General features: G+C 36.3%; 1 protein-coding gene across 3 annotated transcripts in view; it reads left to right on the top strand.

Moving 5' to 3' along the window:
* Positions 1 to 15,915, top strand: part of CEP112 (centrosomal protein 112) — a 443,305-nt gene that overhangs the window by 5,499 nt on the left and 421,891 nt on the right. The gene's annotated exons all lie outside the window — the stretch shown is intronic.

The raw sequence follows: 15,915 nt of genomic DNA, 5'->3' as shown, positions 1-15,915 counted from the left end.
AAAAGTATAATATCCTGCATATCCATCTTGAAGCTTATACTTGAATTCCTTTCACTTTTCTCTCATTGAACAATATTTCAGTTAATAAAATGATGAATGTAAACTTAAACCCCACTGCACTGTGCATTCTTACTAGAGTACTAATTCTAAATAGGATTTTTTGTGCAAATAAAAACTAAAAACTAGACGTAAGCTTCTAAGTTTTTAATATATTTAAAAAGACCATTTTTGTTGTGGTGTAATTTTTGGCCTTTAGAAAGCATATATTTAAATTTGGATTTTTTACCAAATTTTGATTTTTATCTTGGCATTGTTTTCTTAAGTGTTAAAATATTAGACAGTGCAGGTTGACACATGCCATACTTCAAACTTCACGCCTCATCGGTCTCTTGGTAGTTTTAAATTTAGGAATTGGTTTGTATTTTATATAAATTTGTTTCAGTTAACAATATGATATTTGTTATATAATTTTTTGTTTATTCCTCAGTGGTATACAGTAATATTATTAATAATTTGAAATGCCTTCATAGTTGATATAGGCAGGTTTGTGTTTTTGGACCTTAGATATTGTGGTGGAAAAGAACAAGTGAGCACAGAACAAGAGATCCAGTTCATGTGAACTTTTTTATTAGAAAAGGGAAACATAAATTCAACTGGAGGGATAAAAGGTGACATAGTTAAGGACATGTTAAGAAGAGCAAAAATAAATGAATAGATAAGTACATAGCTAGTTTTGAGTACTTATTTTTACATTAATAAGAAATTGAACTACAAGAGATGTAATTGTGGCAAACAGAATTTTTGTTAGCCTTGTTTTTTAGGTGCTGTCGAGTCGGTTCCGACTCATAGCCACCCTGTGTGCAACAGAACGAAACACTGCCTGGTCCTGCGCCTTCCTCACGACCTTTGTTATGCTTGAGCCCATTGTTGCAGCCACTGTGTCAGTCCATCTCGTTGAGGGTCTTCTCCTTTTTTGCTGGCCCTCTACCAAGCATGATGTCCTTCTCCAGGGACTGATCCCTCCTGATAACATGTCTAAAGCACGTGAGACATAGTCTCACCATCCTTGCTTTTAAGGAGCATTCTGGCTGTATTTCTTCCAAGACAGATTTGTTCGTTCTTTTGGCAGTGCATGGTATATTCAATATTCTTTGCCAACACCATAATTCAAAAGCATTAATTCTTCTTCAGTCTTCCTTATTCATTGTCCAGCTTTCACATGCATATGAGGTGATTGAAAACACCACGGCTTGGGTCAGGCGCAGCTTAGTCTGCAAGGTGACATCTTTGCTTTTTAACACTTTAAAGAGGTCTTTTGCAGCAGATTTGCCCAGTGCAGTGCATCTTTTGATTTCTTGACTGCTGCTTCCATGAGTGTTGATTGTGGATCCAAGTAAAATGAAATCCTTGACGACTTCAGTCTTTTCTCTGTTTATCATGATGTTTCGCTTATTGGTCCAGTCGTGAGGATTTTTGTTTTCTTTATGTTGAGGTGTAATCCATAGTGAAGGCTGTGGTCTTTGATCTTTATCAGTAAATGCTTTAAGTCTTACTTATAGGCAGATAAATGAAAGTAAAGAGAGAAAAGTGCAAAATCCATCTTGTTTTGCCAAAGCACTTGTTGAATGTCCACCTAAATCCTGGGTTCCTTTCTAGGTGTAATGAATATGGAGGTTATAGTATAAAGATGTACCAAACTAGCGTCCTTGTATATATTTGGACACCAAATCAATGCTCTGGCCGGAATGAGTCATGTGGTTCAGTTTGTTTTGTTTGACTTATACAGTGTCTTTTTAAAGATTTTTAAATGAGTTGTCCAAATTAACAATTAAAACAAAAACTGTTGCCGTCAAGTCAATTTTGACTTATAGTGACCCTAAAAACCCAGTTTTCAGCAGTAGGTTGGAGCTAAGTAATATTTGGCTGCCCCTGTAATGCAGCATGCCTTCACTTCTTCCTGCTAATTCCTGACACTGCCGCTGAGAGCAGTTGCATTTAATATTGGGCTTGAGAGTTTTTATTTTATTTATTTATTTTAAAGTAGGGTTAAGAGGTAAGTGAAGTATTTCTTTTTTCCACTTTTTTTTCTATCAAAAGTGGAAAAAGAAAGGTGTATGAAGAGGGATCATGTGATTCAAGAAGGAGAGAGAGAGACTGTGTGTTTGTAGAAGTGAAGAATGTCCTTATGTCCTGCCAGGATAATTGCTCATTTGTTACTTTTGTAAACTCTACAGACATTTGAGTTTATAACCACTGTTGTAGATGAATGGGGGAGAGAGAGAAGTACATGGATAATTTGAGTACAGTGTTGTCTATAGTTGTGGAGGTATTTGCTATGATTGAGTTATGTATGGATTCAGGATAGGAAGTAGACTCGAGATCTCCAGGGAGTCCATGTGAGTAGATTGTTCCTTCCTTAGAACCTAGGATAAAGTTTGAAAAAACGTGTTGTTGTTTTTAGGTGCTGTCGAATCAGTTCCAACTCATAGCGACCCTGTGTACGACAGAATAAACACTGCCCGGTCCTGCAGTCATTGCTGTGTTTGAGCCCATTGTTGCAGCCACTGTGTGAATCTGTCTCATTGAGGGTCTTCCTCTTTTTCATCGACCTTCTATTTTACCAAGCATGATGTGAAAACATAGAGAATATTTTTCAAATATTACTCAGTGGCTCTTCTGGAAAATGAAGCTGTAGTAAAATCCTCACAATTTTAACAAATAACTTATTTCTCTGTTGGTCACCTATAATTAAATGGCATTTTTAATGCAAAAAAATTTCCCTAGTGTGAGGCATTAGTTATCAGTTATATAAAAAGTGGCCTAACCCTGTCCTACTCAGCCTTCAGATATCAACCAAAATGTCAGATCTTCAGTGAAGCCTTACCTGGCATCCCAGGTCAGTTAGGTGTATACCCCTGTACTACTCAGTGTTTCTTTGTTGTACTCATCACCGGTGTAAAGGTTCAGTGTATCTTTGAATTAGCTGAGGGCAGGAACTGGGTTTTTCCTTTTAGGCACTATATTTCCAGCACTTAGCACCAGGGCTGGAATGTTAGGAGCTCCACAAGTATTTATATTTGGTGAGCACATAAATAACTCAGTAAATGGAGTGTGTTAGGCACTGCTGCATTTGGAACTTATCTGTACAAAATGTGTTTACGTATTGTGGCAGAAGGAAAGGTCCATAGGATTTTTTTAACTTTTAGAAAAAATTGAAGGAAGAATAAATTTTAGAAAAAGTTGAGGGAAGTGTGGATATAGGCTATAGCAATGTCCTTCATACACTGGGAGGAGTATAAAGATGGTGAAGGAGCTGGAAAAGCCATATTTATGTTTCTGGTCAAGTGTGTTGGAAAAGCTAAAGATCAATTAGGACTGCAAAGACAAAGCTTCTCAGGATATCTTTTCTTGTTTCTCTTAATTTAATATTTTGATTTGATTTATTTAAAATAAGTTGATTTAAAATTGTAATCTGCATGCACATCAATTGAATATTGCATTTGTAATTTTACATACATGAGGCATTAAAAAATAGAACACTAACATTTACTCTAGCGAAAGGCAGCAAAATTGATTTTAAGGCTGAATACATAATGTGTGATGTCAGATAAGAGGTGGTAATGAATAGTCTATTGATGGTCTGTCTTCTTATTTCTCCTCTGAAGCTGCTCCTTTCCTCTGAGTGGTCATACTGTGCTATTGAAAAAGTATCTGCTAATGTTGACCTAATATGTCTAATCAGTTCCGTAAGAAATTGTTTTAAAAAGTTTAAGAGGCTTATAATATTTGACACATGTATGTTTTTATAGTGAATAATTTATTGTTACTTACAGCTGAAGTTTAATGCTGCCTCATAAATTTTACAACCGCTTCAACTTGTCCTTTGAAAAACCCCTTTAATCTTAAAAGATTTTTCCCCCTTAGTGTTTCTTTTTTGATCACTTTATAAAATCCTGCTTTACTTAGACCTTTTTGTATGTGAAGTATTTCTAATGACATTTTAGATTATGCTGTTTGTGTCCTAGCCTTTTTATAGTATTAAAGATGCACAGTCCTTTTGAAGCCTTTTTGTTAAGAATCCCTATTCAGTAGAGATAGCACCTTTCCTTTCCTTTATTCTTCCTGTGGGATATACTGGACAACCTCCTGCCAGACACGTTACAAGTATGATGAGGTTATATTCTATCTGGTTTATTATCTTGTTTTCTTTTTCCACCAAATATACATTACACACTAATAAACTTAGCCTTCCACACCAAACAACTTCCACACAGAGCTAGTTTTGTCCTGGTTCTATTCTTTGCTTTCCTTTTTAATATTTCTTGGTTTACGGTCATATTATTAACCATGTTTTCTGTTAGAAAAACCACTGTTCTAAATTGCATTGCCATTTCATTAGAAATCTGTTACTGTATTTTTTTTAATGTCAAATATCTGTTTATTTTCAGGACATCGAAATGGCTCTATTTGGGTTTGGACCATGGTTTTGCAGATTGATACTAAGGAGACCATGGACTTAGATCTTACCTCTGTTGGATTAACTTGTTTGATTTAGTCCTACAATCATGAGCTATATCCGTATACATTATCTTCCTGGTCATCCTTCAGATGCTTAACCAAGACCTTAATTGTCTTTATGGCAGACAAACTTTAAGATGGCTCCATGTTCCCCCCTTGGTATTCATAAGCTTGCATAACACACACCCTTCCACCTGCCAGGTGTAGGCAGGACTTATGACTTGCTTCTTACCAATAGAATATGGCGACAGTGATGGGATGTCACTGCTGTGATTACATTACGTTAGATAAGAGTCCATCTTTCTAGCAGACTCGCTGTAGTGTCTTGCTTTCTTTCCCTTCCTGGCTTTGAAGAAGCAAGCTGCTGTGAATCCTACAGCTGTAAGAAACTGAATTCTGCTGACATCCATGCTAAGGGAGAGCAGATTTTTCCCTTGTTGAGCCTCCAGGTGAAAGTCCCATCTCTGGTTGATACCGTGATTGCACTCTTGTGGGGCCCGAACAGAGAGCCCAGTTCAGCTGTGTCTGGACTCCTGACTCACAGAAACTATGAAACAATACATGGGTGTTGTTTAAAGCCATTAAATGTGTGGTAATTTGTTATGCAGCAGTAGATGACTATTGAAGTATTTATTCTCATTTAGAAAAATATGCAATCTGTAATGCTGAATATGTTTCAGCGGAGCTTCCAGACTAAGTTGGACTAGGAAGAAAGGCCTGGTCAAAAATTAGCCAGTGAAAACCCTTTGATCACAACAGTCTGATCTACAACTGATCATGTGGATGGCACAGGACTGGACAGCACTTTGTTCTGTTGTACATAGTGTTGTTGTCAGTTGGGGGCAACTTGATGGAAGCTAACAACAACCACATACATAATATACGCTTGTTGTGAAAACCTCAGCATAGAAATACGTAGAGTAAAAAGTACTAGGCCTTTTCTCTGTGTCCTACTAATCCCACTTTCCTCATAAGACATACCGCCACCAATGATTTAGTGTGTATCATTCTACAGTAGACACGTACTCATACCAACACATATGTAATTAAAAAAATTACAGATTGACTTGCACTATATGTACTGTGTTCCAAGACATGTGCTGTTTTCATTTCAGTATGTCTTAAATCTTATGCAGTCCGTGTAGTCTTTATTTGCCAGTAATATTTCATTGTTAGTTGCTGTTGAGTCGCCTCCAATTCATGGAGACCTTATGTATAACAGAATAAAACGTTGCCCAAGCCTATGCCATCTGTAAGATTGTTGGTATGTTTGAGTTCATTGTTGTGGCTGCTGTGTCAGACTGTCTCATTGAGGATGAATTTAGGAAATTGAGGGTTTCCCTTGTTTTCGATGGCCTTCTACTTTACCAAACATGATGTCCTTTTCTAACGATTAGTCTTTCCTGAAGATGTGTCCAAGATAAGTGAGCTGAAATCTCACCATCCTCACTTCTGAAGAACATTGTGGTTATATTTCTTCTAAGACTGATACGTTCATTCTTCCAGCAGCCTATGGTATATATTCAGTATTCTTCACCAGCACCACAATTTGAATGCATCAATGCTTTTGTCTTCCTTTTTTATTGTCCAGCTTTCACATGCATGTGAGTTGATTGAAAATACCATGGCTTGGGTCAGGTGCACTTTAGTCATCAAAGTGACATCTTTGCATTTTGAAACTTTAAAAAGGTCTTCTGCAGCAGTTTTGCTTAATGTCTTACATTGTTTGAGTTCTTGTCTGCTGCTTCCGTGGATGCTGATTGTTGATCCAAGTAGAATGAAATCATTGACAGGTTCAGTTTCTTCTTCATCTATCATGATGTTGTTTGTCATCCAGTGTTCCATAGTGTGGGTATACTGTAATTTAACCTGTCTCTATTGCTTTTGATTCTTTATTGTTACCAAAAATACCTTCGTTAACATACTAGTATATATATCATAATGCAACTGCATGTGTCTTTGGCCATTATTGATTTTTTGAAGAGGAATTGCTATTTCAAAAGCTAGGCATTTGAACAGATTTAATGGATGAACTGTTGGTGGGATTATTGATTGGTTCAACATCTTGTGCAATAGTAAAAAGCTCTATATGGGTTAGTATGGAAAGATTAGAAACACATGTAAAGTTAATAAACGTACATAACAGTATAGCAAGCTTTCAAAGTATCTGTGTGTATGTTCTCAAGAGGATATATGAATGTTGTTAGGTGCCGGCAAGTCAGTTCTGACTGATAGCAACCGTATGTACAACAGAATGAAACACCGTCTGGTCCTGCGCCATCCTCACAGTTGTTGCTGTTCTTCAGCCTGTTATTGCAGCCACTGTGTCCATCCATGTCATTGAGGGTCTTCCTCTCTTTTGCTGACCTTCTACTTTGCCAAGCTTGATGTCCTTCTCCAGAGACTGGTCCCTCCTGATAACATGTCCCAGGTATATGAGATGAAGTCTCGCCATCCTCGCTTCCAAAGAGCTTTATGGCTGTACTTCCTCCAAGACAGATTTGCTCGTTCTTCTGGCAGTCCATGGTATATTCAGTATTCTTCACCAGCTCCGTAATTCAGAGGCATCATTTCTTCTTTGGTCTTCCTTATTCATTGTCAAGCTTTGACATGCATACAAGGGGATTGAAAATATCACGGCTTGGGGTCAGTCACACCTTAGTCCTCAAAGTGACATCTTTGCTTTTTAACACTTAAAAAATTCTTTTGCTGCAGATTTGCCAACGGCAATATGTCATTTGATTTCTTGACTGCTGCTTCCATGGGCATTGATTATGGATTCAAGTAAAATGAAATCCTTGAGACAACTCCGATATTTTTTTTGTGTTTATCATGATGTTGCTTATTGCTACAGTTGTGAGGATTTTTGTTTTCTTTTTTAAGCATAATCCCTGCTGAAGGCTATAGTCTTTGATCTTCATTAGTAAGTGCTTCAAGTCCTCTTAGCTTTCAGCAAGCAATAAAAGTACAATATAGTGAGCTTCCATTGTCTACATGTATATGTTTTAAAGAGGATATATGAATACATATGTATATATATGGGATATTTCTGGGTGCCACACAAGAAACTGTTAAAGGTAGTTAAAGGTATTAATGGTAGGACTAGTCTGGAGTAGAAAGTTAAAAATATTTTTTTGTCTGTGTGTGTTATTTTTAGTAATCACAAACTTATGTTTTGATAGATACTGTCAAGTTGTCCTCAAAATACCACCCTGTTAAACTATTTGGTTATACACGTTATTAACACTAGTGATGCAAATGAATAAATTTAATTATGTAACAAGTATTTATAGATTTAAAATAAGAATAAAATTTTTTCCAGTAAATACTCTAAATATTTGTGGATTCCATTTGTATTTCTAATTTGTTAAAAACACAAACAGAATGAGGCAAATGCTACCATTTATGGAGCACCTACTATATACTAGGTACTGTCCTAGCAGCCTTTTGTAAGTTGTATGATTTGATCCTCTACAGTCCTGTGAGGTTGGCAGTATTGCCCTTTTATTAATCAGGTGACATCTTCAGAAGGTCAAATGACTTGCCCAATGGTGGATCCAGTATTGGAATCCAGGTCTTTATGATTCCAGACTCCATTTTCTATTTAGTATACCATGTGTACTTTGAGCAGCAGATATGGAAATTTCATTTTTATCTATTTTTTTCGCACTTGTACTGCATCAGCAATCCTGGACAGCTATACCTTTGTTCTTGGTTATTTCCAGGTAGAGCTGAAATGAGGCAGTTTGCCTTTGTTCAAATCCCACATCTGACACTTGGCAACCGTGTGTCCTGAGGCAAGTTACACTTCATTTCTCCATACCTCAGTTTAATCACTTGTAAAATGGAAATAGTAGTGGTACTAACCTCAGAGTTGTGAAGATGAAGTGAAATAATGAACACAGAGGCTTTGATACAGGGCCTGTTAAGTGTTAGCTGCTGCTACCACCATCATCATTGGTATGGTGATTGTTATATTTCTTCCAGGACCTTGCTTATTAGACTGTTTGACCACTCTTGCTTCTCTAATTATCTAATTCCCCCAAAGGTCGTTTTCTTGAAACCTGTTGGTCATTAATTATTTTCAGTTACTAAAAGTCATTTTGTGTTCCTGAGAAAAATAAAAATTATGACTATGCAGAAAGACTCTGATTGTAATTGTGAATTCTGCACACTCTCTGAGTAGAAAAAGAATGGTAATAGCATTTTAAAAGAAGATTTGTAGGAAACTTTATTTAGATATCTCAGCAAGTCCCTTTTTCCAAGGTAGAAGCAACACAGAGTGGTTGGCCCCATTTTTTGCATTTGCTACACCATATATCTGAAGCTGCGTAAGTAATATTTGTGGAAACCCTGGTGGTGTAGTGAGTGGTTAAGAGTTCAGCTGCTAACCAAAAAGTCGGCAGTTCAAATCCACCAGGTGCTCCTTGGAAGCCGTATGGGGCCGTTCTACTCTGTCCTGTAGGGTAGCTATGAGTCAGAGTTGACTCGATGGCAACAGGTTTGGTAAGTAATTTTTAAGGAGCCTTGGTGGCACAGTGTTTAAGCACTTGGCTGCTGACCGAAAGATTGGTGGTTCAAATCCACCAGCTGCTCTGCGGGACAAAGATGTGGCAGTTTGCTTCTCTAAGGACTTACAGCCTTGGGAACCCTATGGGGCAGTTGTACTCTGTCCTATAGGGTCACTATGAGTTGCAGTTGACTCGACGGTAGTGGGTTTGGGTTTGGGGATAATATTTATACTTCAGTTCATGTCATCTCTGTGTATTCTTTTCATGCTTTATCCCAGAGCCAGAACACAAAGGTAAAAGGTTGTATTCTTGTGTTACAATTCTGTGAAAAATGTTTTGAAGTTGCTTTTTTATGTCTTGTAATTACTTTTATGACTTTTCAGTGAAGTATAATGTGGTCTGTGCGGTTAGGTTCTGGGTTAAGAAAAGATGAAAAAGAATGACTTAATAGCATTTATTATTTTTACTTCAAACTTTAATTAAAAGTTAGGAGTTAGGAGAGGGCGAAGAGGAGTAATAACTGGATCAACCCTAACCTTGAAACACTGCTTTGCAGTGGAAGAAACACATCATTTCTGCTTATTCTAGAGGAATTTACTGATGAAAAAGAAGGCATCAAGATTTCTTTAGATCCCCATTTTATGAAGAGCCATCATCCAGATGGCTTAACAATTCTAAGAATGTGCACACAGAATTATTATTCATTGTATATTAAATTTACCATATCAGATTTAGGCTAACTTTATATAATTAGAATTGTTTTAATTTATGTTGAATCCTCTTAAATAATAAATCTGTTCATACCTATAAGAAAAGACTTGGGGAATAATTATCCTATTTTAAATTATTATAGAGGACTGTTATTTTTGCATCTTCGCTTTAATGAGATTTTTCCATGGGTTATTTGATGCCAAATTTTAGTTAGGAAAGAAGAGTCTAATTATAATGCTGCCCTTATGAAAAGTATGATTTGTTTTACAATGATCCTCTTTATGATGTGGTTTTCCAGGAATGCATTGTGGCAAAAGGCTGGAACTCTGTGTCCTTTAAAAATGTCTCCCAGGAGAGTTAGCATTTCATTTGCTTGTGCAGTATAACCGAATGGCCAGCAGATGGTGATCAAGTGTAATGAAAATGTAATTACAGTTGCGTATATGCTGATCTATGTGATAAAACATCTTTTGCTTTTAAAATACTGATTTAATTTTTTAGTCTGTGTACTAAAAAAAACAAAAATAAGCTGTAATTAGAAGATCTATCAATAGAGTCTTTTTGCTTTCTTGAACTCCATTTTTATATGTAAATGAAGCTCTCATGGTGCAGTGGTTAAGAGCTATGGCTGCTAACCAAAAGGTCAGCAGTTCAAATCCACCAGCTGCTCCTTGGAAACCCTATGGGGCAGTTCTACTCTGTCCTGTAGGATCGCTATGAGTTGGCATCGACTCGACGGCAACAGGGTTTTTTTTGGTTTCCTGATGTTGTTAGATGAATTTTTGGGAAAGCCAATCAATACCTTTCCTTCCCAGATATTCTTTATGCCTATTAGTGTAAATATGGTTAGGATTACATATAGTAAACGTCCTTAAATATAATTCACACAAAAACTGCATTAGTTTATTTAAGAATAGCCCTGTTGTTTGGGCAAAGATATGTTCTAGAGCAGCACTGTCCAATAGAACTTTCAGTGATGATGGAAATGCTCCATAGCTGTGCTCTCCAATACAGTAGCCACTAGTCACATATGACTGTTAAGCACTTGAACTTGGGTAGTGTGACTGAGGAATGGAATTTTTAATTTTAATTAATTTACATAGCCACATGGGGATAGTGGCTAGTGTATTGGTCAGTGCCGTCAGTTCTAGACCATGAGACTTCTGCTGGACCATTGTAAAACCTGACCTACTGGATGCAGAGCTGCTGGCTGTCGTCTGTGTAGTGGGGAACTGGGATAGAGATAAAAAGTACAGGTTGAGTGTTGGTGCATGTAAACTGGCTGCGCCATCGGGGAGACCTTTCGTCTGTGCTTACTTGCAACACCTGGGTATCTCCCCTCTTTGTTGATGGTCACCCGTGGTCAACATCAAGTCTCAGGTTTCAGGAGAACAGAGGAGCTCTCCCCATCGAAAAGGAAGCCATTAATCTGTTTCATCATTTAGGAGCCCTGGTGGTGCAGTGGTTAAGTGCTCATCATTTTGTTTTGGTAGAAAAATTAGTATGTAATAAATCTGATTAATTTGATATTTTTGACACAGTGGACACTTGTTAGGTAGACGCTTAACCTTGAGCTCTAGAAACAAGACTACTACGTAAATGAGGGGTGAAAAGTTTTTTAAGGTACTCAGTAAAATAAAACGTAATTTCACACAAACATAAGACTACTTAGCTACTCATTAATTCCCCAACAATTAATGTGCTAATTAATTATCATTTTTAGGTATTTACTAAGGCAAGGCCAAGTAGCAACAATTTATAACAAAACAAATAGTTTTGAAAATAATGACCCTGCATTTTTTAAGGCTTTTTTCCCCCAGTAAGTCAGATTTTTGACAAATTTAGTCACATTAAATTTTTTTTTTTAAAATGAATGAGACTTTGTAGTAATATTTTTTAATTTCATAAGTAAGTTTCTTTTGGTCAGTTTTGCTTGTCTTTTTAATCAACAACAACAACAAAATAATAGTAAACTTTAAGTATATCGTAAAACTTCATTTTAAGGAAATTAAAATGCTTTCTGAGTATTATGTTGTTAAACCAGAGGTATATTTATAAACATTGTTGATTTAAATGTGTGACTTTTAGGCAGTAGGAAAAATATAAACTCTCAAAATGTTTATGGCTCTCCCGGACAGAGCTGGAGAAAAATGTAGAACAAAATTCTAACTCACAAAAAAAGACCAGACTTACTAGTCTGATAGGGAAACCCCAGGTATGGCCCCCGGATGCCGTTTTAGCTCAGTAATGAAGTCACACCTGAGGTTCACCGTTCAGCTAAAGATTAGACAGCCCTATGAAACAAATGAGACTAATGGGGCACAACAGTCCAGGGACAAGGACTAGAAGGCAGGAGGGGACAGGAAAGCTGGTAATAGGGAGCCCAAGGTTGAGAAGGGACAGTGTTGACATGTTGTGGGGTTGTTAACTATTGTCATGAAACAATATGTGTACTGACTGTTTAATGAGAAACTATTCTGTAAACTGTCATCTAAAGTACAATAAAAAAAAATGTGTATGGATCTCTGGTCGTTTTTTAGTTTTGTTAAGCATCTCATTTTTTATTTAATTTTTGTGAAAAATTAGTATGTTGTGATTCATTGAAAGTTATTTTCACTGTTATACTTTGATACTTTATTTACTGCATTATTAATTATTGCTATTTATTTTTATGTTTCATTGATATTTCACAATACCCAAAGAAGACTGTTCTACAGATGATATATAACAGTATTACCTGCTGCTCAGGTGAATGCAAAGACATGAAATTTAAAGTTCTTTCTTATTTTAGTTTTTTGATCATTTATAATGCAGCGGTTGTATTACTCTTAAAATATTTTGCAGCTGTGAGATATAGCATATATGTGAAACATATGAAAATGCAGAGGTACAGTTTAAAGAACAATTATAAAATAAACGTCTGTTTTTCACCAAGATATAGCACATCACAGAACTCCAGGAGACCTCCTATAGCTGCTCTGCCTGTATTGCCTCCTCTTCTGGGAGGATCCCACGATCCTGAATTTTGTGTTAACCATTTCTTTGCTACTGCTGCTTTTTTGGATCATATTGTCTATAGGCATTAGAGACTTGCTTTTTTCACTCATCATGTTTTTCAGACTCATCGATGTTAATGAACGTAACTGTGTTCATTCTTTGTTGTTTTGTGATAAACTTTTTAAATCAAAATATAACACATGTACAGCAAGGTCCACAAATCTCAAGTATAGAGCTTGATGAATTTTTACAAAATGAATACATCTGTATAACCCTCTTCCAGATCAAGATAGAGAACGTTGCCAGTTCTCCAGAAACCTTTATCTTGCTCCCTCATAGTCATCTATCCTCCCTTGAAAGGTAACTTTTGTTTTGCATTATATTACTGTAAATTAGTTTTAACTGGTTTTGAATCATGCAGCATATTCACTGTTGTTTCTTCTTTTGCTCAATATTATGTCTGTGAGATTGATTTATATTGCTGCATTTAGCAATGGATTATTTATTCTCTATATTTACCACCTGTGAATATGTCACAATTTATATGTTCGTTCTATTGTTGTTGGACATTTGGGTTGTTTCCAGTTTTTGTGTATTACAAATAATTCCACTACGAACATTCTTTTACATTTCTTACAGTGTACATAAGCACACATTTCTGTTGAGTGTTGACTTCGAAGTGTAATTATGGTAGATACTGTCAACGAGTTTTCTAAAATGGTTGTACCATTTTACATTTCCACCAGTAGGATATGAACGTTACTGGGGCTCCCCATCCTTGTCTTGGCTTGTCAGTTTCTTTTAATTTTAACAATTCTAGTAGAGTGAATGTGTACTTATAATTTGTATTTTCCCCCATGACTAATGATATTTTTCTATGCGTGTTGGCCATTTGAATATCCTCTCTTGTGAAGTTGCTACTTAAGACTTTGTGCATTAAAAAAAAAAAGGATTATCAGTCTTTTCTCTATTGAATTATCCTAGTTCTTTGTATACTCTGGATACAAGTCATTTATGGATATGTGTATTGCAAATATCCTCTACGCCTCTTTGGCTTGCATTTTCACTTATCTGGTGTCTTCTGTTGAACATTCTTAATATGGTTTTATTTGTCAGCCTTCTCCTTTGTTGTGTGTGCTTTTTGTATCCTTTTTAAGATTTTTTGCCTTGCCTATCCCAAGAACACAGAGGTGCTCTCCTATGGTATCTTCTAGAAGCTGTCTTATTTTACCTTTCTAATTTAGGTATGTGGTAATCTGGAATTGATTTTTATGTATGAAGTGACGTAGGGGTCATGGTTCCTTTTTTTGTCCTCACAATGGCCATCCATTTGATCCAGCATCACTTACTTAAAAAACATCCTTTTCCACTGCTGCAGTGGCATCATTATTGTACACTAGGCAGTCTTTTCTGTGTGGGCTTGTTTCTGGACTCTAGTCTCCTCTGTTGGTCTGCGTCTTAATCGCTATAGCTTTAAAACAAATCTTGATCTTTTGTAGGTCCTCCAGCATTGTTCTTCTTCAGGATTGCTTTGGCCGTTCCTTCGCATTTCCATATAAATTTTAGAATTAGATTGCCAGTTTCTACCCACACACATAGAAACAAACCTGTAGATGGGAAGAATTTACATCTTTATAATACAGAATTCTACCCTGAGCCCCCGGCAACCACTGATCTGTTTTCTATCTCGATAGTATTGCTGTTTCTAGTAATTTTATGTGAATGGAATCATAAAACATGTAGCCTATGTGTCTGATTTTTTCACTTAGTAAATTGTTTTTGAGACTCATCCATGTTGTTGCATGTGTCGGTAGTTTGTTCCTTTCTGTTGCTGAGTGGTATCCCATTGACGAGTATATACATTTTGTCTGTCCATTTGCCAGTTAATGGACATTTGGATTGTTTTATTTTTTGATGTTATGAATAATGCTACTGTGGATATTCATACATAAGTTTCTGTTTGTATATGTATTTTCACTTCTCTTCGCTAAATATTTAGGAGTGGGTCCCTTGGTGATGCAAATGGTTTGCGCTCGATTGCTAACCTGAAGGTTGGTGGTTCCATCCCACCCATCTGTACTGTGGAAGATAGGCCTAGTGATCTCTTCCATTAAGATTACAACCAAGAAGACTCTATGGAACAGTTCTACTCTGTAACACATGGGGTTGCCATGAGTCGGAATTGACTTGATGGCAACCAGCAACAATGTGTGGTAATTGTATATTTAACTTTTAACGAATTATCAAACTATTTCCAAATTGGTTGTACTATTTTACATTGCCGTTAACAGTGTATAAGTGTTTCCGTTTCTTTACATTCTCATCAACTCTTGGTATTGTCAGTATTTTTTATTTTGGTCATTTTAATGGTTGTGTAGTGGTATCTGATTGTGGTTTTAATTTGCATTTCCCTAGTGACACTAAGCATGTTTTCATGTGCTTATTGGCCATCTGTATATGTGTATTCAAGTGGCTATCTGTTCCCCATATGCAACATCCAGTGGTGGATATCCACATGGGAAAAGATGGAATGGATTATAGGTCAAAATGGAAATGCTAAAAACTACTTCTAAAAGAAAAAGTAGAAAACCTTTGTGACCTTGGAATAGGCAGATTTCTAAAATAGGATGTAAAATAACACATGCTATGAAAGAAACAATTGTAAATTGGACTCTATCAAAATTAAAACTGTTTTTTCTTTGGAAGGACACTATTCGAAAAATTACATGGCAAGGCATAGTATGGGAGAAAATATTTATAGTACATGTATCTGACAAAAGACTTGTATCTAGAATATGTAGAGAACTTTTACAACTCAAAGAAGACAAACAGCCCAGTCAAACAATGTACAAAAAAGATTTTTACAGACGTTTCCCAAAAGAACGTATATAACCGTGAATTGATGCTCAACACGTGCTATCAAAGATATATATGAAAGAGAGAATGAATATGAATGCGAATTATAAACCACAGTGTGATACCACTATACACCTGTTAGGAAGGCTGAAATTATAAAGGCTGACAAAACCAGGTCTGGTTATGATGTGATGAAACTGGAAGACTCATACACTGCTGATGGGAATATAAAATGGCACAACCACTTTGGAAAACAGATTGGCAACTTTTTATAAAGTTTAAGATAACTTACCATTTGACCAAACAGTTTTATTCCTAGATA

The sequence above is a fragment of the Trichechus manatus genome, unplaced genomic scaffold, assembly GCF_000243295.1.
Source record: "Trichechus manatus latirostris isolate Lorelei unplaced genomic scaffold, TriManLat1.0 scaffold00028, whole genome shotgun sequence".
NCBI classification, from domain to species: Eukaryota; Metazoa; Chordata; class Mammalia; order Sirenia; family Trichechidae; genus Trichechus; species Trichechus manatus.
This window is presented reverse-complemented; position numbering and strand designations above follow the sequence as displayed.